The sequence below is a fragment of the Haliotis asinina genome, chromosome 3, assembly GCF_037392515.1.
Source record: "Haliotis asinina isolate JCU_RB_2024 chromosome 3, JCU_Hal_asi_v2, whole genome shotgun sequence".
Lineage (NCBI taxonomy): Eukaryota > Metazoa > Mollusca > Gastropoda > Lepetellida > Haliotidae > Haliotis > Haliotis asinina.
The window spans coordinates 8,273,596-8,300,671 of record NC_090282.1 but is presented as its reverse complement, the minus strand read 5'-3'; the positions used below and the strand labels follow the sequence as shown (position 1 = coordinate 8,300,671).

Below are 27,076 nucleotides of genomic sequence, written 5' to 3'. Positions count from 1 at the left end.
GAATACAGCCAGCATTCAGTCCTTCAACATTGCCTGTAAAATATCAGCTTCCAATGTGGTCTAGTGGTTAGGATTCCTGGCTTTCACCCAGGCGGCCCGGGTTCGATTCCCGGCATTGGAACAAATTCTTTTACCATCTGACAAGAAATTGAGTTCAATTTCAAGAAGTGTATATTAGTCACGTGCAAAGTCAAAAGTAAAAGGCATGCAGTTTACGTCATAGGAACAAATTCCTGGCTTTGGAACAATTAATTCATCTCACAAGAAAGTGAGTTCACATCAAGAAGTATACATATGTCATGCGTACAGTCAGAAGTAAAATACATGCATCTAAAGTCCTAGATTTATCTTCATGTACATCCCAGTGTCCACATCTTCCAATAAATACATCAGGTAAGCCAATGTGTCATTGCGCAAGACTATCCCACCCCTTACACAACAGTTGTTGAAACACACCACCAGACGTTTCCCTCGGCAAGGGCACATAACTTCCACCACATCAGTCACATCTTAAAGTGAGCCCCATCTCGTCAGTTCCGTCTCTGTGGCGCAATCGGTTAGCGCGTTCGGCTGTTAACCGAAAGGTTGGTGGTTCAAGCCCACCCAGGGACGCACTTGCTTTTTGTAAACATCAGTACTTGATATTTCGCTCTTTTGGATTTTACAGATGTTTGTAGTTGACGCAAATACATGCTACAATACGATATATCAGTTTAAACAAGTCTCTAACACACTTGATATACATGTATTCATTAATGTCAGGTCGTCATTCTCTTGCACAAGAACTCTGTGCACAAAGACGGCAGGAATACAGCCAGCATTCAGTCCTTCAACATTGCCTGTAAAATATCAGCTTCCAATGTGGTCTAGTGGTTAGGATTCCTGGCTTTCACCCAGGCGGCCCGGGTTCTATTCCCGGCATTGGAACAAATTCTTTTACCATCTGACAAGAAATTGAGTTCAATTTCAAGAAGTATATATTAGTCACGTGCAAAGTCAAAAGTAAAAGGCATGCATTTTACGTCATAGGAACAAATTCCTGGCTTTGGAACAATTAATTCATCTCACAAGAAAGTGAGTTCACATCAAGAAGTATACATATGTCATGCGTACAGTCAGAAGTAAAATACATGCATCTAAAGTCCTAGATTTATCTTCATGTACATCCCAGTGTCCACATCTTCCAATAAATACATCAGGTAAGCCAATGTGTCATTGCGCAAGACTATCCCACCCCTTACACAACAGTTGTTGAAACACACCACCAGACGTTTCCCTCGGCAAGGGCACATAACTTCCACCACATCAGTCACATCTTAAAGTGAGCCCCATCTCGTCAGTTCCGTCTCTGTGGCGCAATCGGTTAGCGCGTTCGGCTGTTAACCGAAAGGTTGGTGGTTCAAGCCCACCCAGGGACGCACTTGCTTTTTGTAAACATCAGTACTTGATATTTCGCTCTTTTGGATTTTACAGATGTTTGTAGTTGACGCAAATACATGCTACAATACGATATATCAGTTTAAACAAGTCTCTAACACACTTGATATACATGTATTCATTAATGTCAGGTCGTCATTCTCTTGCACAAGAACTCTGTGCACAAAGACGGCAGGAATACAGCCAGCATTCAGTCCTTCAACATTGCCTGTAAAATATCAGCTTCCAATGTGGTCTAGTGGTTAGGATTCCTGGCTTTCACCCAGGCGGCCCGGGTTCTATTCCCGGCATTGGAACAAATTCTTTTACCATCTGACAAGAAATTGAGTTCAATTTCAAGAAGTATATATTAGTCACGTGCAAAGTCAAAAGTAAAAGGCATGCATTTTACGTCATAGGAACAAATTCCTGGCTTTGGAACAATTAATTCATCTCACAAGAAAGTGAGTTCACATCAAGAAGTATACATATGTCATGCGTACAGTCAGAAGTAAAATACATGCATCTAAAGTCCTAGATTTATCTTCATGTACATCCCAGTGTCCACATCTTCCAATAAATACATCAGGTAAGCCAATGTGTCATTGCGCAAGACTATCCCACCCCTTACACAACAGTTGTTGAAACACACCACCAGACGTTTCCCTCGGCAAGGGCACATAACTTCCACCACATCAGTCACATCTTAAAGTGAGCCCCATCTCGTCAGTTCCGTCTCTGTGGCGCAATCGGTTAGCGCGTTCGGCTGTTAACCGAAAGGTTGGTGGTTCAAGCCCACCCAGGGACGCACTTGCTTTTTGTAAACATCAGTACTTGATATTTCGCTCTTTTGGATTTTACAGATGTTTGTAGTTGACGCAAATACATGCTACAATACGATATATCAGTTTAAACAAGTCTCTAACACACTTGATATACATGTATTCATTAATGTCAGGTCGTCATTCTCTTGCACAAGAACTCAATGCACAAAAACGGCAGGAATACAGCCAGCATTCAGTCCTTCAACATTGCCTGTAAAATATCAGCTTCCAATGTGGTCTAGTGGTTAGGATTCCTGGCTTTCACCCAGGCGGCCCGGGTTCGATTCCCGGCATTGGAACAAATTCTTTTACCATCTGACAAGAAATTGAGTTCAATTTCAAGAAGTGTATATTAGTCACGTGCAAAGTCAAAAGTAAAAGGCATGCAGTTTACGTCATAGGAACAAATTCCTGGCTTTGGAACAATTAATTCATCTCACAAGAAAGTGAGTTCACATCAAGAAGTATACATATGTCATGCGTACAGTCAGAAGTAAAATACATGCATCTAAAGTCCTAGATTTATCTTCATGTACATCCCAGTGTCCACATCTTCCAATAAATACATCAGGTAAGCCAATGTGTCATTGCGCAAGACTATCCCACCCCTTACACAACAGTTGTTGAAACACACCACCAGACGTTTCCCTCGGCAAGGGCACATAACTTCCACCACATCAGTCACATCTTAAAGTGAGCCCCATCTCGTCAGTTCCGTCTCTGTGGCGCAATCGGTTAGCGCGTTCGGCTGTTAACCGAAAGGTTGGTGGTTCAAGCCCACCCAGGGACGCACTTGCTTTTTGTAAACATCAGTACTTGATATTTCGCTCTTTTGGATTTTACAGATGTTTGTAGTTGACGCAAATACATGCTACAATACGATATATCAGTTTAAACAAGTCTCTAACACACTTGATATACATGTATTCATTAATGTCAGGTCGTCATTCTCTTGCACAAGAACTCTGTGCACAAAGACGGCAGGAATACAGCCAGCATTCAGTCCTTCAACATTGCCTGTAAAATATCAGCTTCCAATGTGGTCTAGTGGTTAGGATTCCTGGCTTTCACCCAGGCGGCCCGGGTTCTATTCCCGGCATTGGAACAAATTCTTTTACCATCTGACAAGAAATTGAGTTCAATTTCAAGAAGTATATATTAGTCACGTGCAAAGTCAAAAGTAAAAGGCATGCATTTTACGTCATAGGAACAAATTCCTGGCTTTGGAACAATTAATTCATCTCACAAGAAAGTGAGTTCACATCAAGAAGTATACATTTGTCATGCGTACAGTCAGAAGTAAAATACATGCATCTAAAGTCCTAGATTTATCTTCATGTACATCCCAGTGTCCACATCTTCCAATAAATACATCAGGTTAGCCTATGTGTCATTGCGCAAGACTATCCCACCCCTTACACAACAGTTGTTGAAACACACCACCAGACGTTTCCCTCGGCAAGGGCACATAACTTCCACCACATCAGTCACATCTTAAAGTGAGCCCCATCTCGTCAGTTCCGTCTCTGTGGCGCAATCGGTTAGCGCGTTCGGCTGTTAACCGAAAGGTTGGTGGTTCAAGCCCACCCAGGGACGCACTTGCTTTTTGTAAACATCAGTACTTGATATTTCGCTCTTTTGGATTTTACAGATGTTTGTAGTTGACGCAAATACATGCTACAATACGATATATCAGTTTAAACAAGTCTCTAACACACTTGATATACATGTATTCATTAATGTCAGGTCGTCATTCTCATGCACAAGAACTCAATGCACAAAAACGGCAGGAATACAGCCAGCATTCAGTCCTTCAACATTGCCTGTAAAATATCAGCTTCCAATGTGGTCTAGTGGTTAGGATTCCTGGCTTTCACCCAGGCGGCCCGGGTTCGATTCCCGGCATTGGAACAAATTCTTTTACCATCTGACAAGAAATTGAGTTCAATTTCAAGAAGTGTATATTAGTCACGTGCAAAGTCAAAAGTAAAAGGCATGCAGTTTACGTCATAGGAACAAATTCCTGGCTTTGGAACAATTAATTCATCTCACAAGAAAGTGAGTTCACATCAAGAAGTATACATATGTCATGCGTACAGTCAGAAGTAAAATACATGCATCTAAAGTCCTAGATTTATCTTCATGTACATCCCAGTGTCCACATCTTCCAATAAATACATCAGGTAAGCCAATGTGTCATTGCGCAAGACTATCCCACCCCTTACACAACAGTTGTTGAAACACACCACCAGACGTTTCCCTCGGCAAGGGCACATAACTTCCACCACATCAGTCACATCTTAAAGTGAGCCCCATCTCGTCAGTTCCGTCTCTGTGGCGCAATCGGTTAGCGCGTTCGGCTGTTAACCGAAAGGTTGGTGGTTCAAGCCCACCCAGGGACGCACTTGCTTTTTGTAAACATCAGTACTTGATATTTCGCTCTTTTGGATTTTACAGATGTTTGTAGTTGACGCAAATACATGCTACAATACGATATATCAGTTTAAACAAGTCTCTAACACACTTGATATACATGTATTCATTAATGTCAGGTCGTCATTCTCTTGCACAAGAACTCTGTGCACAAAGACGGCAGGAATACAGCCAGCATTCAGTCCTTCAACATTGCCTGTAAAATATCAGCTTCCAATGTGGTCTAGTGGTTAGGATTCCTGGCTTTCACCCAGGCGGCCCGGGTTCTATTCCCGGCATTGGAACAAATTCTTTTACCATCTGACAAGAAATTGAGTTCAATTTCAAGAAGTATATATTAGTCACGTGCAAAGTCAAAAGTAAAAGGCATGCATTTTACGTCATAGGAACAAATTCCTGGCTTTGGAACAATTAATTCATCTCACAAGAAAGTGAGTTCACATCAAGAAGTATACATTTGTCATGCGTACAGTCAGAAGTAAAATACATGCATCTAAAGTCCTAGATTTATCTTCATGTACATCCCAGTGTCCACATCTTCCAATAAATACATCAGGTTAGCCTATGTGTCATTGCGCAAGACTATCCCACCCCTTACACAACAGTTGTTGAAACACACCACCAGACGTTTCCCTCGGCAAGGGCACATAACTTCCACCACATCAGTCACATCTTAAAGTGAGCCCCATCTCGTCAGTTCCGTCTCTGTGGCGCAATCGGTTAGCGCGTTCGGCTGTTAACCGAAAGGTTGGTGGTTCAAGCCCACCCAGGGACGCACTTGCTTTTTGTAAACATCAGTACTTGATATTTCGCTCTTTTGGATTTTACAGATGTTTGTAGTTGACGCAAATACATGCTACAATACGATATATCAGTTTAAACAAGTCTCTAACACACTTGATATACATGTATTCATTAATGTCAGGTCGTCATTCTCATGCACAAGAACTCAATGCACAAAAACGGCAGGAATACAGCCAGCATTCAGTCCTTCAACATTGCCTGTAAAATATCAGCTTCCAATGTGGTCTAGTGGTTAGGATTCCTGGCTTTCACCCAGGCGGCCCGGGTTCTATTCCCGGCATTGGAACAAATTCTTTTACCATCTGACAAGAAATTGAGTTCAATTTCAAGAAGTGTATATTAGTCACGTGCAAAGTCAAAAGTAAAAGGCATGCAGTTTACGTCATAGGAACAAATTCCTGGCTTTGGAACAATTAATTCATCTCACAAGAAAGTGAGTTCACATCAAGAAGTATACATATGTCATGCGTACAGTCAGAAGTAAAATACATGCATCTAAAGTCCTAGATTTATCTTCATGTACATCCCAGTGTCCACATCTTCCAATAAATACATCAGGTAAGCCAATGTGTCATTGCGCAAGACTATCCCACCCCTTACACAACAGTTGTTGAAACACACCACCAGACGTTTCCCTCGGCAAGGGCACATAACTTCCACCACATCAGTCACATCTTAAAGTGAGCCCCATCTCGTCAGTTCCGTCTCTGTGGCGCAATCGGTTAGCGCGTTCGGCTGTTAACCGAAAGGTTGGTGGTTCAAGCCCACCCAGGGACGCACTTGCTTTTTGTAAACATCAGTACTTGATATTTCGCTCTTTTGGATTTTACAGATGTTTGTAGTTGACGCAAATACATGCTACAATACGATATATCAGTTTAAACAAGTCTCTAACACACTTGATATACATGTATTCATTAATGTCAGGTCGTCATTCTCTTGCACAAGAACTCTGTGCACAAAGACGGCAGGAATACAGCCAGCATTCAGTCCTTCAACATTGCCTGTAAAATATCAGCTTCCAATGTGGTCTAGTGGTTAGGATTCCTGGCTTTCACCCAGGCGGCCCGGGTTCTATTCCCGGCATTGGAACAAATTCTTTTACCATCTGACAAGAAATTGAGTTCAATTTCAAGAAGTATATATTAGTCACGTGCAAAGTCAAAAGTAAAAGGCATGCATTTTACGTCATAGGAACAAATTCCTGGCTTTGGAACAATTAATTCATCTCACAAGAAAGTGAGTTCACATCAAGAAGTATACATTTGTCATGCGTACAGTCAGAAGTAAAATACATGCATCTAAAGTCCTAGATTTATCTTCATGTACATCCCAGTGTCCACATCTTCCAATAAATACATCAGGTTAGCCTATGTGTCATTGCGCAAGACTATCCCACCCCTTACACAACAGTTGTTGAAACACACCACCAGACGTTTCCCTCGGCAAGGGCACATAACTTCCACCACATCAGTCACATCTTAAAGTGAGCCCCATCTCGTCAGTTCCGTCTCTGTGGCGCAATCGGTTAGCGCGTTCGGCTGTTAACCGAAAGGTTGGTGGTTCAAGCCCACCCAGGGACGCACTTGCTTTTTGTAAACATCAGTACTTGATATTTCGCTCTTTTGGATTTTACAGATGTTTGTAGTTGACGCAAATACATGCTACAATACGATATATCAGTTTAAACAAGTCTCTAACACACTTGATATACATGTATTCATTAATGTCAGGTCGTCATTCTCATGCACAAGAACTCAATGCACAAAAACGGCAGGAATACAGCCAGCATTCAGTCCTTCAACATTGCCTGTAAAATATCAGCTTCCAATGTGGTCTAGTGGTTAGGATTCCTGGCTTTCACCCAGGCGGCCCGGGTTCGATTCCCGGCATTGGAACAAATTCTTTTACCATCTGACAAGAAATTGAGTTCAATTTCAAGAAGTGTATATTAGTCACGTGCAAAGTCAAAAGTAAAAGGCATGCAGTTTACGTCATAGGAACAAATTCCTGGCTTTGGAACAATTAATTCATCTCACAAGAAAGTGAGTTCACATCAAGAAGTATACATATGTCATGCGTACAGTCAGAAGTAAAATACATGCATCTAAAGTCCTAGATTTATCTTCATGTACATCCCAGTGTCCACATCTTCCAATAAATACATCAGGTAAGCCAATGTGTCATTGCGCAAGACTATCCCACCCCTTACACAACAGTTGTTGAAACACACCACCAGACGTTTCCCTCGGCAAGGGCACATAACTTCCACCACATCAGTCACATCTTAAAGTAAGCCCCATCTCGTCAGTTCCGTCTCTGTGGCGCAATCGGTTAGCGCGTTCGGCTGTTAACCGAAAGGTTGGTGGTTCAAGCCCACCCAGGGACGCACTTGCTTTTTGTAAACATCAGTACTTGATATTTCGCTCTTTTGGATTTTACAGATGTTTGTAGTTGACGCAAATACATGCTACAATACGATATATCAGTTTAAACAAGTCTCTAACACACTTGATATACATGTATTCATTAATGTCAGGTCGTCATTCTCTTGCACAAGAACTCTGTGCACAAAGACGGCAGGAATACAGCCAGCATTCAGTCCTTCAACATTGCCTGTAAAATATCAGCTTCCAATGTGGTCTAGTGGTTAGGATTCCTGGCTTTCACCCAGGCGGCCCGGGTTCTATTCCCGGCATTGGAACAAATTCTTTTACCATCTGACAAGAAATTGAGTTCAATTTCAAGAAGTATATATTAGTCACGTGCAAAGTCAAAAGTAAAAGGCATGCATTTTACGTCATAGGAACAAATTCCTGGCTTTGGAACAATTAATTCATCTCACAAGAAAGTGAGTTCACATCAAGAAGTATACATATGTCATGCGTACAGTCAGAAGTAAAATACATGCATCTAAAGTCCTAGATTTATCTTCATGTACATCCCAGTGTCCACATCTTCCAATAAATACATCAGGTAAGCCAATGTGTCATTGCGCAAGACTATCCCACCCCTTACACAACAGTTGTTGAAACACACCACCAGACGTTTCCCTCGGCAAGGGCACATAACTTCCACCACATCAGTCACATCTTAAAGTGAGCCCCATCTCGTCAGTTCCGTCTCTGTGGCGCAATCGGTTAGCGCGTTCGGCTGTTAACCGAAAGGTTGGTGGTTCAAGCCCACCCAGGGACGCACTTGCTTTTTGTAAACATCAGTACTTGATATTTCGCTCTTTTGGATTTTACAGATGTTTGTAGTTGACGCAAATACATGCTACAATACGATATATCAGTTTAAACAAGTCTCTAACACACTTGATATACATGTATTCATTAATGTCAGGTCGTCATTCTCTTGCACAAGAACTCAATGCACAAAAACGGCAGGAATACAGCCAGCATTCAGTCCTTCAACATTGCCTGTAAAATATCAGCTTCCAATGTGGTCTAGTGGTTAGGATTCCTGGCTTTCACCCAGGCGGCCCGGGTTCGATTCCCGGCATTGGAACAAATTCTTTTACCATCTGACAAGAAATTGAGTTCAATTTCAAGAAGTGTATATTAGTCACGTGCAAAGTCAAAAGTAAAAGGCATGCAGTTTACGTCATAGGAACAAATTCCTGGCTTTGGAACAATTAATTCATCTCACAAGAAAGTGAGTTCACATCAAGAAGTATACATATGTCATGCGTACAGTCAGAAGTAAAATACATGCATCTAAAGTCCTAGATTTATCTTCATGTACATCCCAGTGTCCACATCTTCCAATAAATACATCAGGTAAGCCAATGTGTCATTGCGCAAGACTATCCCACCCCTTACACAACAGTTGTTGAAACACACCACCAGACGTTTCCCTCGGCAAGGGCACATAACTTCCACCACATCAGTCACATCTTAAAGTGAGCCCCATCTCGTCAGTTCCGTCTCTGTGGCGCAATCGGTTAGCGCGTTCGGCTGTTAACCGAAAGGTTGGTGGTTCAAGCCCACCCAGGGACGCACTTGCTTTTTGTAAACATCAGTACTTGATATTTCGCTCTTTTGGATTTTACAGATGTTTGTAGTTGACGCAAATACATGCTACAATACGATATATCAGTTTAAACAAGTCTCTAACACACTTGATATACATGTATTCATTAATGTCAGGTCGTCATTCTCTTGCACAAGAACTCTGTGCACAAAGACGGCAGGAATACAGCCAGCATTCAGTCCTTCAACATTGCCTGTAAAATATCAGCTTCCAATGTGGTCTAGTGGTTAGGATTCCTGGCTTTCACCCAGGCGGCCCGGGTTCTATTCCCGGCATTGGAACAAATTCTTTTACCATCTGACAAGAAATTGAGTTCAATTTCAAGAAGTATATATTAGTCACGTGCAAAGTCAAAAGTAAAAGGCATGCATTTTACGTCATAGGAACAAATTCCTGGCTTTGGAACAATTAATTCATCTCACAAGAAAGTGAGTTCACATCAAGAAGTATACATATGTCATGCGTACAGTCAGAAGTAAAATACATGCATCTAAAGTCCTAGATTTATCTTCATGTACATCCCAGTGTCCACATCTTCCAATAAATACATCAGGTAAGCCAATGTGTCATTGCGCAAGACTATCCCACCCCTTACACAACAGTTGTTGAAACACACCACCAGACGTTTCCCTCGGCAAGGGCACATAACTTCCACCACATCAGTCACATCTTAAAGTGAGCCCCATCTCGTCAGTTCCGTCTCTGTGGCGCAATCGGTTAGCGCGTTCGGCTGTTAACCGAAAGGTTGGTGGTTCAAGCCCACCCAGGGACGCACTTGCTTTTTGTAAACATCAGTACTTGATATTTCGCTCTTTTGGATTTTACAGATGTTTGTAGTTGACGCAAATACATGCTACAATACGATATATCAGTTTAAACAAGTCTCTAACACACTTGATATACATGTATTCATTAATGTCAGGTCGTCATTCTCTTGCACAAGAACTCAATGCACAAAAACGGCAGGAATACAGCCAGCATTCAGTCCTTCAACATTGCCTGTAAAATATCAGCTTCCAATGTGGTCTAGTGGTTAGGATTCCTGGCTTTCACCCAGGCGGCCCGGGTTCGATTCCCGGCATTGGAACAAATTCTTTTACCATCTGACAAGAAATTGAGTTCAATTTCAAGAAGTGTATATTAGTCACGTGCAAAGTCAAAAGTAAAAGGCATGCAGTTTACGTCATAGGAACAAATTCCTGGCTTTCGAACAATTAATTCATCTCACAAGAAAGTGAGTTCACATCAAGAAGTATACATATGTCATGCGTACAGTCAGAAGTAAAATACATGCATCTAAAGTCCTAGATTTATCTTCATGTACATCCCAGTGTCCACATCTTCCAATAAATACATCAGGTAAGCCAATGTGTCATTGCGCAAGACTATCCCACCCCTTACACAACAGTTGTTGAAACACACCACCAGACGTTTCCCTCGGCAAGGGCACATAACTTCCACCACATCAGTCACATCTTAAAGTGAGCCCCATCTCGTCAGTTCCGTCTCTGTGGCGCAATCGGTTAGCGCGTTCGGCTGTTAACCGAAAGGTTGGTGGTTCAAGCCCACCCAGGGACGCACTTGCTTTTTGTAAACATCAGTACTTGATATTTCGCTCTTTTGGATTTTACAGATGTTTGTAGTTGACGCAAATACATGCTACAATACGATATATCAGTTTAAACAAGTCTCTAACACACTTGATATACATGTATTCATTAATGTCAGGTCGTCATTCTCTTGCACAAGAACTCTGTGCACAAAGACGGCAGGAATACAGCCAGCATTCAGTCCTTCAACATTGCCTGTAAAATATCAGCTTCCAATGTGGTCTAGTGGTTAGGATTCCTGGCTTTCACCCAGGCGGCCCGGGTTCTATTCCCGGCATTGGAACAAATTCTTTTACCATCTGACAAGAAATTGAGTTCAATTTCAAGAAGTATATATTAGTCACGTGCAAAGTCAAAAGTAAAAGGCATGCATTTTACGTCATAGGAACAAATTCCTGGCTTTGGAACAATTAATTCATCTCACAAGAAAGTGAGTTCACATCAAGAAGTATACATATGTCATGCGTACAGTCAGAAGTAAAATACATGCATCTAAAGTCCTAGATTTATCTTCATGTACATCCCAGTGTCCACATCTTCCAATAAATACATCAGGTAAGCCAATGTGTCATTGCGCAAGACTATCCCACCCCTTACACAACAGTTGTTGAAACACACCACCAGACGTTTCCCTCGGCAAGGGCACATAACTTCCACCACATCAGTCACATCTTAAAGTGAGCCCCATCTCGTCAGTTCCGTCTCTGTGGCGCAATCGGTTAGCGCGTTCGGCTGTTAACCGAAAGGTTGGTGGTTCAAGCCCACCCAGGGACGCACTTGCTTTTTGTAAACATCAGTACTTGATATTTCGCTCTTTTGGATTTTACAGATGTTTGTAGTTGACGCAAATACATGCTACAATACGATATATCAGTTTAAACAAGTCTCTAACACACTTGATATACATGTATTCATTAATGTCAGGTCGTCATTCTCTTGCACAAGAACTCAATGCACAAAAACGGCAGGAATACAGCCAGCATTCAGTCCTTCAACATTGCCTGTAAAATATCAGCTTCCAATGTGGTCTAGTGGTTAGGATTCCTGGCTTTCACCCAGGCGGCCCGGGTTCGATTCCCGGCATTGGAACAAATTCTTTTACCATCTGACAAGAAATTGAGTTCAATTTCAAGAAGTGTATATTAGTCACGTGCAAAGTCAAAAGTAAAAGGCATGCAGTTTACGTCATAGGAACAAATTCCTGGCTTTGGAACAATTAATTCATCTCACAAGAAAGTGAGTTCACATCAAGAAGTATACATATGTCATGCGTACAGTCAGAAGTAAAATACATGCATCTAAAGTCCTAGATTTATCTTCATGTACATCCCAGTGTCCACATCTTCCAATAAATACATCAGGTAAGCCAATGTGTCATTGCGCAAGACTATCCCACCCCTTACACAACAGTTGTTGAAACACACCACCAGACGTTTCCCTCGGCAAGGGCACATAACTTCCACCACATCAGTCACATCTTAAAGTGAGCCCCATCTCGTCAGTTCCGTCTCTGTGGCGCAATCGGTTAGCGCGTTCGGCTGTTAACCGAAAGGTTGGTGGTTCAAGCCCACCCAGGGACGCACTTGCTTTTTGTAAACATCAGTACTTGATATTTCGCTCTTTTGGATTTTACAGATGTTTGTAGTTGACGCAAATACATGCTACAATACGATATATCAGTTTAAACAAGTCTCTAACACACTTGATATACATGTATTCATTAATGTCAGGTCGTCATTCTCTTGCACAAGAACTCTGTGCACAAAGACGGCAGGAATACAGCCAGCATTCAGTCCTTCAACATTGCCTGTAAAATATCAGCTTCCAATGTGGTCTAGTGGTTAGGATTCCTGGCTTTCACCCAGGCGGCCCGGGTTCTATTCCCGGCATTGGAACAAATTCTTTTACCATCTGACAAGAAATTGAGTTCAATTTCAAGAAGTATATATTAGTCACGTGCAAAGTCAAAAGTAAAAGGCATGCATTTTACGTCCTAGGAACAAATTCCTGGCTTTGGAACAATTAATTCATCTCACAAGAAAGTGAGTTCACATCAAGAAGTATACATATGTCATGCGTACAGTCAGAAGTAAAATACATGCATCTAAAGTCCTAGATTTATCTTCATGTACATCCCAGTGTCCACATCTTCCAATAAATACATCAGGTAAGCCAATGTGTCATTGCGCAAGACTATCCCACCCCTTACACAACAGTTGTTGAAACACACCACCAGACGTTTCCCTCGGCAAGGGCACATAACTTCCACCACATCAGTCACATCTTAAAGTGAGCCCCATCTCGTCAGTTCCGTCTCTGTGGCGCAATCGGTTAGCGCGTTCGGCTGTTAACCGAAAGGTTGGTGGTTCAAGCCCACCCAGGGACGCACTTGCTTTTTGTAAACATCAGTACTTGATATTTCGCTCTTTTGGATTTTACAGATGTTTGTAGTTGACGCAAATACATGCTACAATACGATATATCAGTTTAAACAAGTCTCTAACACACTTGATATACATGTATTCATTAATGTCAGGTCGTCATTCTCTTGCACAAGAACTCTGTGCACAAAGACGGCAGGAATACAGCCAGCATTCAGTCCTTCAACATTGCCTGTAAAATATCAGCTTCCAATGTGGTCTAGTGGTTAGGATTCCTGGCTTTCACCCAGGCGGCCCGGGTTCTATTCCCGGCATTGGAACAAATTCTTTTACCATCTGACAAGAAATTGAGTTCAATTTCAAGAAGTATATATTAGTCACGTGCAAAGTCAAAAGTAAAAGGCATGCATTTTACGTCATAGGAACAAATTCCTGGCTTTCGAACAATTAATTCATCTCACAAGAAAGTGAGTTCACATCAAGAAGTATACATTTGTCATGCGTACAGTCAGAAGTAAAATACATGCATCTAAAGTCCTAGATTTATCTTCATGTACATCCCAGTGTCCACATCTTCCAATAAATACATCAGGTTAGCCAATGTGTCATTGCGCAAGACTATCCCACCCCTTACACAACAGTTGTTGAAACACACCACCAGACGTTTCCCTCGGCAAGGGCACATAACTTCCACCACATCAGTCACATCTTAAAGTGAGCCCCATCTCGTCAGTTCCGTCTCTGTGGCGCAATCGGTTAGCGCGTTCGGCTGTTAACCGAAAGGTTGGTGGTTCAAGCCCACCCAGGGACGCACTTGCTTTTTGTAAACATCAGTACTTGATATTTCGCTCTTTTGGATTTTACAGATGTTTGTAGTTGACGCAAATACATGCTACAATACGATATATCAGTTTAAACAAGTCTCTAACACACTTGATATACATGTATTCATTAATGTCAGGTCGTCATTCTCATGCACAAGAACTCAATGCACAAAAACGGCATGAATACAGCCAGCATTCAGTCCTTCAACATTGCCTGTAAAATATCAGCTTCCAATGTGGTCTAGTGGTTAGGATTCCTGGCTTTCACCCAGGCGGCCCGGGTTCTATTCCTGGCATTGGAACAAATTCTTTTACCATCTGACAAGAAATTGAGTTCAATTTCAAGAAGTATATATTAGTCACGTGCAAAGTCAAAAGTAAAAGGCATGCATTTTACGTCATAGGAACAAATTCCTGGCTTTGGAACAATTAATTCATCTCACAAGAAAGTGAGTTCACATCAAGAAGTATACATATGTCATGCGTACAGTCAGAAGTAAAATACATGCATCTAAAGTCCTAGATTTATCTTCATGTACATCCCAGTGTCCACATCTTCCAATAAATACATCAGGTAAGCCAATGTGTCATTGCGCAAGACTATCCCACCCCTTACACAACAGTTGTTGAAACACACCACCAGACGTTTCCCTCGGCAAGGGCACATAACTTCCACCACATCAGTCACATCTTAAAGTGAGCCCCATCTCGTCAGTTCCGTCTCTGTGGCGCAATCGGTTAGCGCGTTCGGCTGTTAACCGAAAGGTTGGTGGTTCAAGCCCACCCAGGGACGCACTTGCTTTTTGTAAACATCAGTACTTGATATTTCGCTCTTTTGGATTTTACAGATGTTTGTAGTTGACGCAAATACATGCTACAATACGATATATCAGTTTAAACAAGTCTCTAACACACTTGATATACATGTATTCATTAATGTCAGGTCGTCATTCTCTTGCACAAGAACTCAATGCACAAAAACGGCAGGAATACAGCCAGCATTCAGTCCTTCAACATTGCCTGTAAAATATCAGCTTCCAATGTGGTCTAGTGGTTAGGATTCCTGGCTTTCACCCAGGCGGCCCGGGTTCGATTCCCGGCATTGGAACAAATTCTTTTACCATCTGACAAGAAATTGAGTTCAATTTCAAGAAGTGTATATTAGTCACGTGCAAAGTCAAAAGTAAAAGGCATGCAGTTTACGTCATAGGAACAAATTCCTGGCTTTGGAACAATTAATTCATCTCACAAGAAAGTGAGTTCACATCAAGAAGTATACATATGTCATGCGTACAGTCAGAAGTAAAATACATGCATCTAAAGTCCTAGATTTATCTTCATGTACATCCCAGTGTCCACATCTTCCAATAAATACATCAGGTAAGCCAATGTGTCATTGCGCAAGACTATCCCACCCCTTACACAACAGTTGTTGAAACACACCACCAGACGTTTCCCTCGGCAAGGGCACATAACTTCCACCACATCAGTCACATCTTAAAGTGAGCCCCATCTCGTCAGTTCCGTCTCTGTGGCGCAATCGGTTAGCGCGTTCGGCTGTTAACCGAAAGGTTGGTGGTTCAAGCCCACCCAGGGACGCACTTGCTTTTTGTAAACATCAGTACTTGATATTTCGCTCTTTTGGATTTTACAGATGTTTGTAGTTGACGCAAATACATGCTACAATACGATATATCAGTTTAAACAAGTCTCTAACACACTTGATATACATGTATTCATTAATGTCAGGTCGTCATTCTCTTGCACAAGAACTCTGTGCACAAAGACGGCAGGAATACAGCCAGCATTCAGTCCTTCAACATTGCCTGTAAAATATCAGCTTCCAATGTGGTCTAGTGGTTAGGATTCCTGGCTTTCACCCAGGCGGCCCGGGTTCTATTCCCGGCATTGGAACAAATTCTTTTACCATCTGACAAGAAATTGAGTTCAATTTCAAGAAGTATATATTAGTCACGTGCAAAGTCAAAAGTAAAAGGCATGCATTTTACGTCATAGGAACAAATTCCTGGCTTTGGAACAATTAATTCATCTCACAAGAAAGTGAGTTCACATCAAGAAGTATACATATGTCATGCGTACAGTCAGAAGTAAAATACATGCATCTAAAGTCCTAGATTTATCTTCATGTACATCCCAGTGTCCACATCTTCCAATAAATACATCAGGTAAGCCAATGTGTCATTGCGCAAGACTATCCCACCCCTTACACAACAGTTGTTGAAACACACCACCAGACGTTTCCCTCGGCAAGGGCACATAACTTCCACCACATCAGTCACATCTTAAAGTGAGCCCCATCTCGTCAGTTCCGTCTCTGTGGCGCAATCGGTTAGCGCGTTCGGCTGTTAACCGAAAGGTTGGTGGTTCAAGCCCACCCAGGGACGCACTTGCTTTTTGTAAACATCAGTACTTGATATTTCGCTCTTTTGGATTTTACAGATGTTTGTAGTTGACGCAAATACATGCTACAATACGATATATCAGTTTAAACAAGTCTCTAACACACTTGATATACATGTATTCATTAATGTCAGGTCGTCATTCTCTTGCACAAGAACTCAATGCACAAAAACGGCAGGAATACAGCCAGCATTCAGTCCTTCAACATTGCCTGTAAAATATCAGCTTCCAATGTGGTCTAGTGGTTAGGATTCCTGGCTTTCACCCAGGCGGCCCGGGTTCGATTCCCGGCATTGGAACAAATTCTTTTACCATCTGACAAGAAATTGAGTTCAATTTCAAGAAGTGTATATTAGTCACGTGCAAAGTCAAAAGTAAAAGGCATGCAGTTTACGTCATAGGAACAAATTCCTGGCTTTGGAACAATTAATTCATCTCACAAGAAAGTGAGTTCACATCAAGAAGTATACATATGTCATGCGTACAGTCAGAAGTAAAATACATGCATCTAAAGTCCTAGATTTATCTTCATGTACATCCCAGTGTCCACATCTTCCAATAAATACATCAGGTAAGCCAATGTGTCATTGCGCAAGACTATCCCACCCCTTACACAACAGTTGTTGAAACACACCACCAGACGTTTCCCTCGGCAAGGGCACATAACTTCCACCACATCAGTCACATCTTAAAGTGAGCCCCATCTCGTCAGTTCCGTCTCTGTGGCGCAATCGGTTAGCGCGTTCGGCTGTTAACCGAAAGGTTGGTGGTTCAAGCCCACCCAGGGACGCACTTGCTTTTTGTAAACATCAGTACTTGATATTTCGCTCTTTTGGATTTTACAGATGTTTGTAGTTGACGCAAATACATGCTACAATACGATATATCAGTTTAAACAAGTCTCTAACACACTTGATATACATGTATTCATTAATGTCAGGTCGTCATTCTCTTGCACAAGAACTCTGTGCACAAAGACGGCAGGAATACAGCCAGCATTCAGTCCTTCAACATTGCCTGTAAAATATCAGCTTCCAATGTGGTCTAGTGGTTAGGATTACTGGCTTTCACCCAGGCGGCCGGGGTTCTATTCCCGGCATTGGAACAAATTCTTTTACCATCTGACAAGAAATTGAGTTCAATTTCAAGAAGTATATATTAGTCACGTGCAAAGTCAAAAGTAAAAGGCATGCATTTTACGTCATAGGAACAAATTCCTGGCTTTGGAACAATTAATTCATCTCACAAGAAAGTGAGTTCACATCAAGAAGTATACATATGTCATGCGTACAGTCAGAAGTAAAATACATGCATCTAAAGTCCTAGATTTATCTTCATGTACATCCCAGTGTCCACATCTTCCAATAAATACATCAGGTAAGCCAATGTGTCATTGCGCAAGACTATCCCACCCCTTACACAACAGTTGTTGAAACACACCACCAGACGTTTCCCTCGGCAAGGGCACATAACTTCCACCACATCAGTCACATCTTAAAGTGAGCCCCATCTCGTCAGTTCCGTCTCTGTGGCGCAATCGGTTAGCGCGTTCGGCTGTTAACCGAAAGGTTGGTGGTTCAAGCCCACCCAGGGACGCACTTGCTTTTTGTAAACATCAGTACTTGATATTTCGCTCTTTTGGATTTTACAGATGTTTGTAGTTGACGCAAATACATGCTACAATACGATATATCAGTTTAAACAAGTCTCTAACACACTTGATATACATGTATTCATTAATGTCAGGTCGTCATTCTCTTGCACAAGAACTCTGTGCACAAAGACGGCAGGAATACAGCCAGCATTCAGTCCTTCAACATTGCCTGTAAAATATCAGCTTCCAATGTGGTCTAGTGGTTAGGATTCCTGGCTTTCACCCAGGCGGCCCGGGTTCTATTCCCGGCATTGGAACAAATTCTTTTACCATCTGACAAGAAATTGAGTTCAATTTCAAGAAGTGTATATTAGTCACGTGCAAAGTCAAAAGTAAAAGGCATGCATTTTACGTCATAGGAATAAATTCCTGGCTTTGGAACAATTAATTCATCTCACAAGAAAGTGAGTTCACATCAAGAAGTATACATATGTCATGCGTACAGTCAGAAGTAAAATACATGCATCTAAAGTCCTAGATTTATCTTCATGTACATCCCAGTGTCCACATCTTCCAATAAATACATCAGGTAAGCCAATGTGTCATTGCGCAAGACTATCCCACCCCTTACACAACAGTTGTTGAAACACACCACCAGACGTTTCCCTCGGCAAGGGCACATAACTTCCACCACATCAGTCACATCTTAAAGTGAGCCCCATCTCGTCAGTTCCGTCTCTGTGGCGCAATCGGTTAGCGCGTTCGGCTGTTAACCGAAAGGTTGGTGGTTCAAGCCCACCCAGGGACGCACTTGCTTTTTGTAAACATCAGTACTTGATATTTCGCTCTTTTGGATTTTACAGATGTTTGTAGTTGACGCAAATACATGCTACAATACGATATATCAGTTTAAACAAGTCTCTAACACACTTGATATACATGTATTCATTAATGTCAGGTCGTCATTCTCATGCACAAGAACTCTGTGCACAAAGACGGCAGGAATACAGCCAGCATTCAGTCCTTCAACATTGCCTGTAAAATATCAGCTTCCAATGTGGTCTAGTGGTTAGGATTCCTGGCTTTCACCCAGGCGGCCCGGGTTCGATTCCCGGCATTGGAAGAAATTCTTTTACCATCTGACAAGAAATTGAGTTCAATTTCAAGAAGTGTATATTAGTCACGTGCAAAGTCAAAAGTAAAAGGCATGCATTTTACGTCATAGGAACAAATTCCTGGCTTTGGAACAATTAATTCATCTCACAAGAAAGTGAGTTCACATCAAGAAGTATACATATGTCATGCGTACAGTCAGAAGTAAAATACATGCATCTAAAGTCCTAGATTTATCTTCATGTACATCCCAGTGTCCACATCTTCCAATAAATACATCAGGTAAGCCAATGTGTCATTGCGCAAGACTATCCCACCCCTTACACAACAGTTGTTGAAACACACCACCAGACGTTTCCCTCGGCAAGGGCACATAACTTCCACCACATCAGTCACATCTTAAAGTGAGCCCCATCTCGTCAGTTCCGTCTCTGTGGCGCAATCGGTTAGCGCGTTCGGCTGTTAACCGAAAGGTTGGTGGTTCAAGCCCACCCAGGGACGCACTTGCTTTTTGTAAACATCAGTACTTGATATTTCGCTCTTTTGGATTTTACAGATGTTTGTAGTTGACGCAAATACATGCTACAATACGATATATCAGTTTAAACAAGTCTCTAACACACTTGATATACATGTATTCATTAATGTCAGGTCGTCATTCTCTTGCACAAGAACTCTGTGCACAAAGACGGCAGGAATACAGCCAGCATTCAGTCCTTCAACATTGCCTGTAAAATATCAGCTTCCAATGTGGTCTAGTGGTTAGGATTCCTGGCTTTCACCCAGGCGGCCCGGGTTCGATTCCCGGCATTGGAACAAATTCTTTTACCATCTGACAAGAAATTGAGTTCAATTTCAAGAAGTGTATATTAGTCACGTGCAAAGTCAAAAGTAAAAGGCATGCATTTTACGTCATAGGAATAAATTCCTGGCTTTGGAACAATTAATTCATCTCACAAGAAAGTGAGTTCACATCAAGAAGTATACATATGTCATGCGTACAGTCAGAAGTAAAATACATGCATCTAAAGTCCTAGATTTATCTTCATGTACATCCCAGTGTCCACATCTTCCAATAAATACATCAGGTAAGCCAATGTGTCATTGCGCAAGACTATCCCACCCCTTACACAACAGTTGTTGAAACACACCACCAGACGTTTCCCTCGGCAAGGGCACATAACTTCCACCACATCAGTCACATCTTAAAGTGAGCCCCATCTCGTCAGTTCCGTCTCTGTGGCGCAATCGGTTAGCGCGTTCGGCTGTTAACCGAAAGGTTGGTGGTTCAAGCCCACCCAGGGACGCACTTGCTTTTTGTAAACATCAGTACTTGATATTTCGCTCTTTTGGATTTTACAGATGTTTGTAGTTGACGCAAATACATGCTACAATACGATATATCAGTTTAAACAAGTCTCTAACACACTTGATATACATGTATTCATTAATGTCAGGTCGTCATTCTCATGCACAAGAACTCTGTGCACAAAGACGGCAGGAATACAGCCAGCATTCAGTCCTTCAACATTGCCTGTAAAATATCAGCTTCCAATGTGGTCTAGTGGTTAGGATTCCTGGCTTTCACCCAGGCGGCCCGGGTTCGATTCCCGGCATTGGAAGAAATTCTTTTACCATCTGACAAGAAATTGAGTTCAATTTCAAGAAGTGTATATTAGTCACGTGCAAAGTCAAAAGTAAAAGGCATGCATTTTACGTCATAGGAACAAATTCCTGGCTTTGGAACAATTAATTCATCTCACAAGAAAGTGAGTTCACATCAAGAAGTATACATATGTCATGCGTACAGTCAGAAGTAAAATACATGCATCTAAAGTCCTAGATTTATCTTCATGTACATCCCAGTGTCCACATCTTCCAATAAATACATCAGGTAAGCCAATGTGTCATTGCGCAAGACTATCCCACCCCTTACACAACAGTTGTTGAAACACACCACCAGACGTTTCCCTCGGCAAGGGCACATAACTTCCACCACATCAGTCACATCTTAAAGTGAGCCCCATCTCGTCAGTTCCGTCTCTGTGGCGCAATCGGTTAGCGCGTTCGGCTGTTAACCGAAAGGTTGGTGGTTCAAGCCCACCCAGGGACGCACTTGCTTTTTGTAAACATCAGTACTTGATATTTCGCTCTTTTGGATTTTACAGATGTTTGTAGTTGACGCAAATACATGCTACAATACGATATATCATTTAAACAAGTCTCTAACACACTTGATATACATGTATTCATTAATGTCAGGTCGTCATTCTCTTGCACAAGAACTCTGTGCACAAAGACGGCAGGAATACAGCCAGCATTCAGTCCTTCAACATTGCCTGTAAAATATCAGCTTCCAATGTGGTCTAGTGGTTAGGATTCCTGGCTTTCACCCAGGCGGCCCGGGTTCTATTCCCGGCATTGGAACAAATTCTTTTACCATCTGACAAGAAATTGAGTTCAATTTCAAGAAGTATATATTAGTCACGTGCAAAGTCAAAAGTAAAAGGCATGCAGTTTACGTCATAGGAACAAATTCCTGGCTTTGGAACAATTAATTCATCTCACAAGAAAGTGAGTTCACATCAAGAAGTATACATATGTCATGCGTACAGTCAGAAGTAAAATACATGCATCTAAAGTCCTAGATTTATCTTCATGTACATCCCAGTGTCCACATCTTCCCAATAAATACATCAGGTAAGCCAATGTGTCATTGCGCAAGACTATCCCACCCCTTACACAACAGTTGTTGAAACACACCACCAGACGTTTCCCTCGGCAAGGGCACATAACTTCCACCACATCAGTCACATCTTAAAGTGAGCCCCATCTCGTCAGTTCCGTCTCTGTGGCGCAATCGGTTAGCGCTTTCGGCTGTTAACCGAAAGGTTGGTGGTTCAAGCCCACCCAGGGACGCACTTGCTTTTTGTAAACATCAGTACTTGATATTTCGCTCTTTTGGATTTTACAGATGTTTGTAGTTGACGCAAATACATGCTACAATACGATATATCAGTTTAAACAAGTCTCTAACACACTTGATATACATGTATTCATTAATGTCAGGTCGTCATTCTCATGCACAAGAACTCAATGCACAAAAACGGCAGGAATACAGCCAGCATTCAGTCCTTCAACATTGCCTGTAAAATATCAGCTTCCAATGTGGTCTAGTGGTTAGGATTCCTGGCTTTCACCCAGGCGGCCCGGGTTCTATTCCGGCATTGGAACAAATTCTTTTACCATCTGACAAGAAATTGAGTTCAATTTCAAGAAGTATATATTAGTCACGTGCAAAGTCAAAAGTAAAAGGCATGCATTTTACGTCATAGGAACAAATTCCTGGCTTTGGAACAATTAATTCATCTCACAAGAAAGTGAGTTCACATCAAGAAGTATACATATGTCATGCGTACAGTCAGAAGTAAAATACATGCATCTAAAGTCCTAGATTTATCTTCATGTACATCCCAGTGTCCACATCTTCCAATAAATACATCAGGTAAGCCAATGTGTCATTGCGCAAGACTATCCCACCCCTTACACAACAGTTGTTGAAACACACCACCAGACGTTTCCCTCGGCAAGGGCACATAACTTCCACCACATCAGTCACATCTTAAAGTGAGCCCCATCTCGTCAGTTCCGTCTCTGTGGCGCAATCGGTTAGCGCGTTCGGCTGTTAACCGAAAGGTTGGTGGTTCAAGCCCACCCAGGGACGCACTTGCTTTTTGTAAACATCAGTACTTGATATTTCGCTCTTTTGGATTTTACAGATGTTTGTAGTTGACGCAAATACATGCTACAATACGATATATCAGTTTAAACAAGTCTCTAACACACTTGATATACATGTATTCATTAATGTCAGGTCGTCATTCTCTTGCACAAGAACTCTGTGCACAAAGACGGCAGGAATACAGCCAGCATTCAGTCCTTCAACATTGCCTGTAAAATATCAGCTTCCAATGTGGTCTAGTGGTTAGGATTCCTGGCTTTCACCCAGGCGGCCCGGGTTCTATTCCCGGCATTGGAACAAATTCTTTTACCATCTGACAAGAAATTGAGTTCAATTTCAAGAAGTGTATATTAGTCACGTGCAAAGTCAAAAGTAAAAGGCATGCAGTTTACGTCATAGGAACAAATTCCTGGCTTTGGAACAATTAATTCATCTCACAAGAAAGTGAGTTCACATCAAGAAGTATACATATGTCATGCGTACAGTCAGAAGTAAAATACATGCATCTAAAGTCCTAGATTTATCTTCATGTACATCCCAGTGTCCACATCTTCCAATAAATACATCAGGTAAGCCAATGTGTCATTGCGCAAGACTATCCCACCCCTTACACAACAGTTGTTGAAACACACCACCAGACGTTTCCCTCGGCAAGGGCACATAACTTCCACCACATCAGTCACATCTTAAAGTGAGCCCCATCTCGTCAGTTCCGTCTCTGTGGCGCAATCGGTTAGCGCGTTCGGCTGTTAACCGAAAGGTTGGTGGTTCAAGCCCACCCAGGGACGCACTTGCTTTTTGTAAACATCAGTACTTGATATTTCGCTCTTTTGGATTTTACAGATGTTTGTAGTTGACGCAAATACATGCTACAATACGATATATCAGTTTAAACAAGTCTCTAACACACTTGATATACATGTATTCATTAATGTCAGGTCGTCATTCTCTTGCACAAGAACTCTGTGCACAAAGACGGCAGGAATACAGCCAGCATTCAGTCCTTCAACATTGCCTGTAAAATATCAGCTTCCAATGTGGTCTAGTGGTTAGGATTCCTGGCTTTCACCCAGGCGGCCCGGGTTCTATTCCCGGCATTGGAACAAATTCTTTTACCATCTGACAAGAAATTGAGTTCAATTTCAAGAAGTATATATTAGTCACGTGCAAAGTCAAAAGTAAAAGGCATGCAGTTTACGTCATAGGAACAAATTCCTGGCTTTGGAACAATTAATTCATCTCACAAGAAAGTGAGTTCACATCAAGAAGTATACATATGTCATGCGTACAGTCAGAAGTAAAATACATGCATCTAAAGTCCTAGATTTATCTTCATGTACATCCCAGTGTCCACATCTTCCAATAAATACATCAGGTAAGCCAATGTGTCATTGCGCAAGACTAATCCCACCCCTTACACAACAGTTGTTGAAACACACCACCAGACGTTTCCCTCGGCAAGGGCACATAACTTCCACCACATCAGTCACATCTTAAAGTGAGCCCCATCTCGTCAGTTCCGTCTCTGTGCGCAATCGGTTAGCGCGTTCGGCTGTTAACCGAAAGGTTGGTGGTTCAAGCCCACCCAGGGACGCACTTGCTTTTTGTAAACATCAGTACTTGATATTTCGCTCTTTTGGATTTTACAGATGTTTGTAGTTGACGCAAATACATGCTACAATACGATATATCAGTTTAAACAAGTCTCTAACACACTTGATATACATGTATTCATTAATGTCAGGTCGTCATTCTCTTGCACAAGAACTCTGTGCACAAAGACGGCAGGAATACAGCCAGCATTCAGTCCTTCAACATTGCCTGTAAAATATCAGCTTCCAATGTGGTCTAGTGGTTAGGATTCCTGGCTTTCACCCAGGCGGCCCGGGTTCTATTCCCGGCATTGGAACAAATTCTTTTACCATCTGACAAGAAATTGAGTTCAATTTCAAGAAGTATATATTAGTCACGTGCAAAGTCAAAAGTAAAAGGCATGCATTTTACGTCATAGGAACAAATTCCTGGCTTTGGAACAATTAATTCATCTCACAAGAAAGTGAGTTCACATCAAGAAGTATACATTTGTCATGCGTACAGTCAGAAGTAAAATACATGCATCTAAAGTCCTAGATTTATCTTCATGTACATCCCAGTGTCCACATCTTCCAATAAATACATCAGGTAAGCCAATGTGTCATTGCGCAAGACTATCCCACCCCTTACACAACAGTTGTTGAAACACACCACCAGACGTTTCCCTCGGCAAGGGCACATAACTTCCACCACATCAGTCACATCTTAAAGTGAGCCCCATCTCGTCAGTTCCGTCTCTGTGGCGCAATCGGTTAGCGCGTTCGGCTGTTAACCGAAAGGTTGGTGGTTCAAGCCCACCCAGGGACGCACTTGCTTTTTGTAAACATCAGTACTTGATATTTCGCTCTTTTGGATTTTACAGATGTTTGTAGTTGACGCAAATACATGCTACAATACGATATATCAGTTTAAACAAGTCTCTAACACACTTGATATACATGTATTCATTAATGTCAGGTCGTCATTCTCATGCACAAGAACTCTGTGCACAAAAACGGCAGGAATACAGCCAGCATTCAGTCCTTCAACATTGCCTGTAAAATATCAGCTTCCAATGTGGTCTAGTGGTTAGGATTCCTGGCTTTTATCCAGGCGGCCCGGGTTCGATTCCCGGCATTGGAACAAATTCTTTTACCATCTGACAAGAAATTGAGTTCAATTTCAAGAAGTATATATTAGTCACGTGCAAAGTCAAAAGTAAAAGGCATGCATTTTACGTCATAGGAACAAATTCCTGGCTTTGGAACAATTAATTCATCTCACAAGAAAGTGAGTTCACATCAAGAAGTATACATATGTCATGCGTACAGTCAGAAGTAAAATACATGCATCTAAAGTCCTAGATTTATCTTCATGTACATCCCAGTGTCCACATCTTCCAATAAATACATCAGGTAAGCCAATGTGTCATTGCGCAAGACTATCCCACCCCTTACACAACAGTTGTTGAAACACACCACCAGACGTTTCCCTCGGCAAGGGCACATAACTTCCACCACATCAGTCACATCTTAAAGTTAGCCCCATCTCGTCAGTTCCGTCTCTGTGGCGCAATCGGTTAGCGCGTTCGGCTGTTAACCGAAAGGTTGGTGGTTCAAGCCCACCCAGGGACGCACTTGCTTTTTGTAAACATCAGTACTTGATATTTCGCTCTTTTGGATTTTACAGATGTTTGTAGTTGACGCAAATACATGCTACAATACGATATATCAGTTTAAACAAGTCTCTAACACACTTGATATACATGTATTCATTAATGTCAGGTCGTCATTCTCATGCACAAGAACTCTGTGCACAAAAACGGCAGGAATACAGCCAGCATTCAGTCCTTCAACATTGCCTGTAAAATATCAGCTTCCAATGTGGTCTAGTGGTTAGGATTCCTGGCTTTCATCCAGGCGGCCCGGGTTCGATTCCCGGCATTGGAACAAATTCTTTTACCATCTGACAAGAAATTGAGTTCAATTTCAAGAAGTATATATTAGTCACGTGCAAAGTCAAAAGTAAAAGGCATGCATTTTACGTCATAGGAACAAATTCCTGGCTTTGGAACAATTAATTCATCTCACAAGAAAGTGAGTTCACATCAAGAAGTATACATATGTCATGCGTACAGTCAGAAGTAAAATACATGCATCTAAAGTCCTAGATTTATCTTCATGTACATCCCAGTGTCCACATCTTCCAATAAATACATCAGGTAAGCCAATGTGTCATTGCGCAAGACTATCCCACCCCTTACACAACAGTTGTTGAAACACACCACCAGACGTTTCCCTCGGCAAG

The 27,076-nt window shown here is 41.8% G+C and overlaps 44 non-coding genes across 44 annotated transcripts; all 44 read left to right on the top strand.

Annotated features, from left to right (window-relative positions):
- Positions 1-49: 49 nt before the first annotated feature.
- Positions 50-121, top strand: Trnae-uuc (transfer RNA glutamic acid (anticodon UUC)). The gene has a single exon. It is a non-coding gene; the product is annotated as a tRNA-Glu (tRNA).
- A 417-nt stretch (positions 122-538) lies between these two features.
- Positions 539-612, top strand: Trnan-guu (transfer RNA asparagine (anticodon GUU)). The gene has a single exon. It is a non-coding gene; the product is annotated as a tRNA-Asn (tRNA).
- Positions 613-1,344: 732 nt separating this feature from the next.
- On the top strand, positions 1,345-1,418 carry Trnan-guu (transfer RNA asparagine (anticodon GUU)). The gene has a single exon. It is a non-coding gene; the product is annotated as a tRNA-Asn (tRNA).
- Positions 1,419-2,150: 732 nt separating this feature from the next.
- Positions 2,151-2,224, top strand: Trnan-guu (transfer RNA asparagine (anticodon GUU)). The gene has a single exon. It is a non-coding gene; the product is annotated as a tRNA-Asn (tRNA).
- Positions 2,225-2,467: 243 nt separating this feature from the next.
- On the top strand, positions 2,468-2,539 carry Trnae-uuc (transfer RNA glutamic acid (anticodon UUC)). The gene has a single exon. It is a non-coding gene; the product is annotated as a tRNA-Glu (tRNA).
- A 417-nt stretch (positions 2,540-2,956) lies between these two features.
- On the top strand, positions 2,957-3,030 carry Trnan-guu (transfer RNA asparagine (anticodon GUU)). Its single transcript has one exon. It is a non-coding gene; the product is annotated as a tRNA-Asn (tRNA).
- Positions 3,031-3,762: 732 nt separating this feature from the next.
- Positions 3,763-3,836, top strand: Trnan-guu (transfer RNA asparagine (anticodon GUU)). The gene has a single exon. It is a non-coding gene; the product is annotated as a tRNA-Asn (tRNA).
- Positions 3,837-4,079: 243 nt separating this feature from the next.
- On the top strand, positions 4,080-4,151 carry Trnae-uuc (transfer RNA glutamic acid (anticodon UUC)). Its single transcript has one exon. It is a non-coding gene; the product is annotated as a tRNA-Glu (tRNA).
- A 417-nt stretch (positions 4,152-4,568) lies between these two features.
- On the top strand, positions 4,569-4,642 carry Trnan-guu (transfer RNA asparagine (anticodon GUU)). Its single transcript has one exon. It is a non-coding gene; the product is annotated as a tRNA-Asn (tRNA).
- Positions 4,643-5,374: 732 nt separating this feature from the next.
- Trnan-guu (transfer RNA asparagine (anticodon GUU)) lies at positions 5,375-5,448 on the top strand. The gene has a single exon. It is a non-coding gene; the product is annotated as a tRNA-Asn (tRNA).
- Positions 5,449-6,180: 732 nt separating this feature from the next.
- Trnan-guu (transfer RNA asparagine (anticodon GUU)) lies at positions 6,181-6,254 on the top strand. Its single transcript has one exon. It is a non-coding gene; the product is annotated as a tRNA-Asn (tRNA).
- A 732-nt stretch (positions 6,255-6,986) lies between these two features.
- On the top strand, positions 6,987-7,060 carry Trnan-guu (transfer RNA asparagine (anticodon GUU)). Its single transcript has one exon. It is a non-coding gene; the product is annotated as a tRNA-Asn (tRNA).
- A 243-nt stretch (positions 7,061-7,303) lies between these two features.
- Trnae-uuc (transfer RNA glutamic acid (anticodon UUC)) lies at positions 7,304-7,375 on the top strand. The gene has a single exon. It is a non-coding gene; the product is annotated as a tRNA-Glu (tRNA).
- Positions 7,376-7,792: 417 nt separating this feature from the next.
- On the top strand, positions 7,793-7,866 carry Trnan-guu (transfer RNA asparagine (anticodon GUU)). The gene has a single exon. It is a non-coding gene; the product is annotated as a tRNA-Asn (tRNA).
- Positions 7,867-8,598: 732 nt separating this feature from the next.
- Trnan-guu (transfer RNA asparagine (anticodon GUU)) lies at positions 8,599-8,672 on the top strand. The gene has a single exon. It is a non-coding gene; the product is annotated as a tRNA-Asn (tRNA).
- A 243-nt stretch (positions 8,673-8,915) lies between these two features.
- On the top strand, positions 8,916-8,987 carry Trnae-uuc (transfer RNA glutamic acid (anticodon UUC)). The gene has a single exon. It is a non-coding gene; the product is annotated as a tRNA-Glu (tRNA).
- Positions 8,988-9,404: 417 nt separating this feature from the next.
- Positions 9,405-9,478, top strand: Trnan-guu (transfer RNA asparagine (anticodon GUU)). Its single transcript has one exon. It is a non-coding gene; the product is annotated as a tRNA-Asn (tRNA).
- Positions 9,479-10,210: 732 nt separating this feature from the next.
- Positions 10,211-10,284, top strand: Trnan-guu (transfer RNA asparagine (anticodon GUU)). The gene has a single exon. It is a non-coding gene; the product is annotated as a tRNA-Asn (tRNA).
- Positions 10,285-10,527: 243 nt separating this feature from the next.
- Trnae-uuc (transfer RNA glutamic acid (anticodon UUC)) lies at positions 10,528-10,599 on the top strand. Its single transcript has one exon. It is a non-coding gene; the product is annotated as a tRNA-Glu (tRNA).
- A 417-nt stretch (positions 10,600-11,016) lies between these two features.
- Trnan-guu (transfer RNA asparagine (anticodon GUU)) lies at positions 11,017-11,090 on the top strand. Its single transcript has one exon. It is a non-coding gene; the product is annotated as a tRNA-Asn (tRNA).
- Positions 11,091-11,822: 732 nt separating this feature from the next.
- Positions 11,823-11,896, top strand: Trnan-guu (transfer RNA asparagine (anticodon GUU)). The gene has a single exon. It is a non-coding gene; the product is annotated as a tRNA-Asn (tRNA).
- Positions 11,897-12,139: 243 nt separating this feature from the next.
- On the top strand, positions 12,140-12,211 carry Trnae-uuc (transfer RNA glutamic acid (anticodon UUC)). The gene has a single exon. It is a non-coding gene; the product is annotated as a tRNA-Glu (tRNA).
- A 417-nt stretch (positions 12,212-12,628) lies between these two features.
- Trnan-guu (transfer RNA asparagine (anticodon GUU)) lies at positions 12,629-12,702 on the top strand. The gene has a single exon. It is a non-coding gene; the product is annotated as a tRNA-Asn (tRNA).
- Positions 12,703-13,434: 732 nt separating this feature from the next.
- On the top strand, positions 13,435-13,508 carry Trnan-guu (transfer RNA asparagine (anticodon GUU)). The gene has a single exon. It is a non-coding gene; the product is annotated as a tRNA-Asn (tRNA).
- Positions 13,509-14,240: 732 nt separating this feature from the next.
- Trnan-guu (transfer RNA asparagine (anticodon GUU)) lies at positions 14,241-14,314 on the top strand. The gene has a single exon. It is a non-coding gene; the product is annotated as a tRNA-Asn (tRNA).
- A 732-nt stretch (positions 14,315-15,046) lies between these two features.
- Trnan-guu (transfer RNA asparagine (anticodon GUU)) lies at positions 15,047-15,120 on the top strand. Its single transcript has one exon. It is a non-coding gene; the product is annotated as a tRNA-Asn (tRNA).
- A 243-nt stretch (positions 15,121-15,363) lies between these two features.
- Positions 15,364-15,435, top strand: Trnae-uuc (transfer RNA glutamic acid (anticodon UUC)). The gene has a single exon. It is a non-coding gene; the product is annotated as a tRNA-Glu (tRNA).
- A 417-nt stretch (positions 15,436-15,852) lies between these two features.
- Positions 15,853-15,926, top strand: Trnan-guu (transfer RNA asparagine (anticodon GUU)). The gene has a single exon. It is a non-coding gene; the product is annotated as a tRNA-Asn (tRNA).
- A 732-nt stretch (positions 15,927-16,658) lies between these two features.
- On the top strand, positions 16,659-16,732 carry Trnan-guu (transfer RNA asparagine (anticodon GUU)). The gene has a single exon. It is a non-coding gene; the product is annotated as a tRNA-Asn (tRNA).
- Positions 16,733-16,975: 243 nt separating this feature from the next.
- Positions 16,976-17,047, top strand: Trnae-uuc (transfer RNA glutamic acid (anticodon UUC)). The gene has a single exon. It is a non-coding gene; the product is annotated as a tRNA-Glu (tRNA).
- Positions 17,048-17,464: 417 nt separating this feature from the next.
- Positions 17,465-17,538, top strand: Trnan-guu (transfer RNA asparagine (anticodon GUU)). The gene has a single exon. It is a non-coding gene; the product is annotated as a tRNA-Asn (tRNA).
- Positions 17,539-18,270: 732 nt separating this feature from the next.
- Trnan-guu (transfer RNA asparagine (anticodon GUU)) lies at positions 18,271-18,344 on the top strand. The gene has a single exon. It is a non-coding gene; the product is annotated as a tRNA-Asn (tRNA).
- A 732-nt stretch (positions 18,345-19,076) lies between these two features.
- On the top strand, positions 19,077-19,150 carry Trnan-guu (transfer RNA asparagine (anticodon GUU)). Its single transcript has one exon. It is a non-coding gene; the product is annotated as a tRNA-Asn (tRNA).
- Positions 19,151-19,393: 243 nt separating this feature from the next.
- Positions 19,394-19,465, top strand: Trnae-uuc (transfer RNA glutamic acid (anticodon UUC)). The gene has a single exon. It is a non-coding gene; the product is annotated as a tRNA-Glu (tRNA).
- A 417-nt stretch (positions 19,466-19,882) lies between these two features.
- On the top strand, positions 19,883-19,956 carry Trnan-guu (transfer RNA asparagine (anticodon GUU)). Its single transcript has one exon. It is a non-coding gene; the product is annotated as a tRNA-Asn (tRNA).
- Positions 19,957-20,199: 243 nt separating this feature from the next.
- On the top strand, positions 20,200-20,271 carry Trnae-uuc (transfer RNA glutamic acid (anticodon UUC)). The gene has a single exon. It is a non-coding gene; the product is annotated as a tRNA-Glu (tRNA).
- A 417-nt stretch (positions 20,272-20,688) lies between these two features.
- Positions 20,689-20,762, top strand: Trnan-guu (transfer RNA asparagine (anticodon GUU)). Its single transcript has one exon. It is a non-coding gene; the product is annotated as a tRNA-Asn (tRNA).
- A 243-nt stretch (positions 20,763-21,005) lies between these two features.
- Trnae-uuc (transfer RNA glutamic acid (anticodon UUC)) lies at positions 21,006-21,077 on the top strand. The gene has a single exon. It is a non-coding gene; the product is annotated as a tRNA-Glu (tRNA).
- Positions 21,078-21,494: 417 nt separating this feature from the next.
- Positions 21,495-21,568, top strand: Trnan-guu (transfer RNA asparagine (anticodon GUU)). Its single transcript has one exon. It is a non-coding gene; the product is annotated as a tRNA-Asn (tRNA).
- Positions 21,569-23,105: 1,537 nt separating this feature from the next.
- On the top strand, positions 23,106-23,179 carry Trnan-guu (transfer RNA asparagine (anticodon GUU)). Its single transcript has one exon. It is a non-coding gene; the product is annotated as a tRNA-Asn (tRNA).
- Positions 23,180-23,911: 732 nt separating this feature from the next.
- Positions 23,912-23,985, top strand: Trnan-guu (transfer RNA asparagine (anticodon GUU)). The gene has a single exon. It is a non-coding gene; the product is annotated as a tRNA-Asn (tRNA).
- Positions 23,986-25,523: 1,538 nt separating this feature from the next.
- Positions 25,524-25,597, top strand: Trnan-guu (transfer RNA asparagine (anticodon GUU)). The gene has a single exon. It is a non-coding gene; the product is annotated as a tRNA-Asn (tRNA).
- A 243-nt stretch (positions 25,598-25,840) lies between these two features.
- Trnak-uuu (transfer RNA lysine (anticodon UUU)) lies at positions 25,841-25,912 on the top strand. Its single transcript has one exon. It is a non-coding gene; the product is annotated as a tRNA-Lys (tRNA).
- Positions 25,913-26,329: 417 nt separating this feature from the next.
- Positions 26,330-26,403, top strand: Trnan-guu (transfer RNA asparagine (anticodon GUU)). Its single transcript has one exon. It is a non-coding gene; the product is annotated as a tRNA-Asn (tRNA).
- The last annotated feature ends 673 nt before the right edge of the window (positions 26,404-27,076 follow it).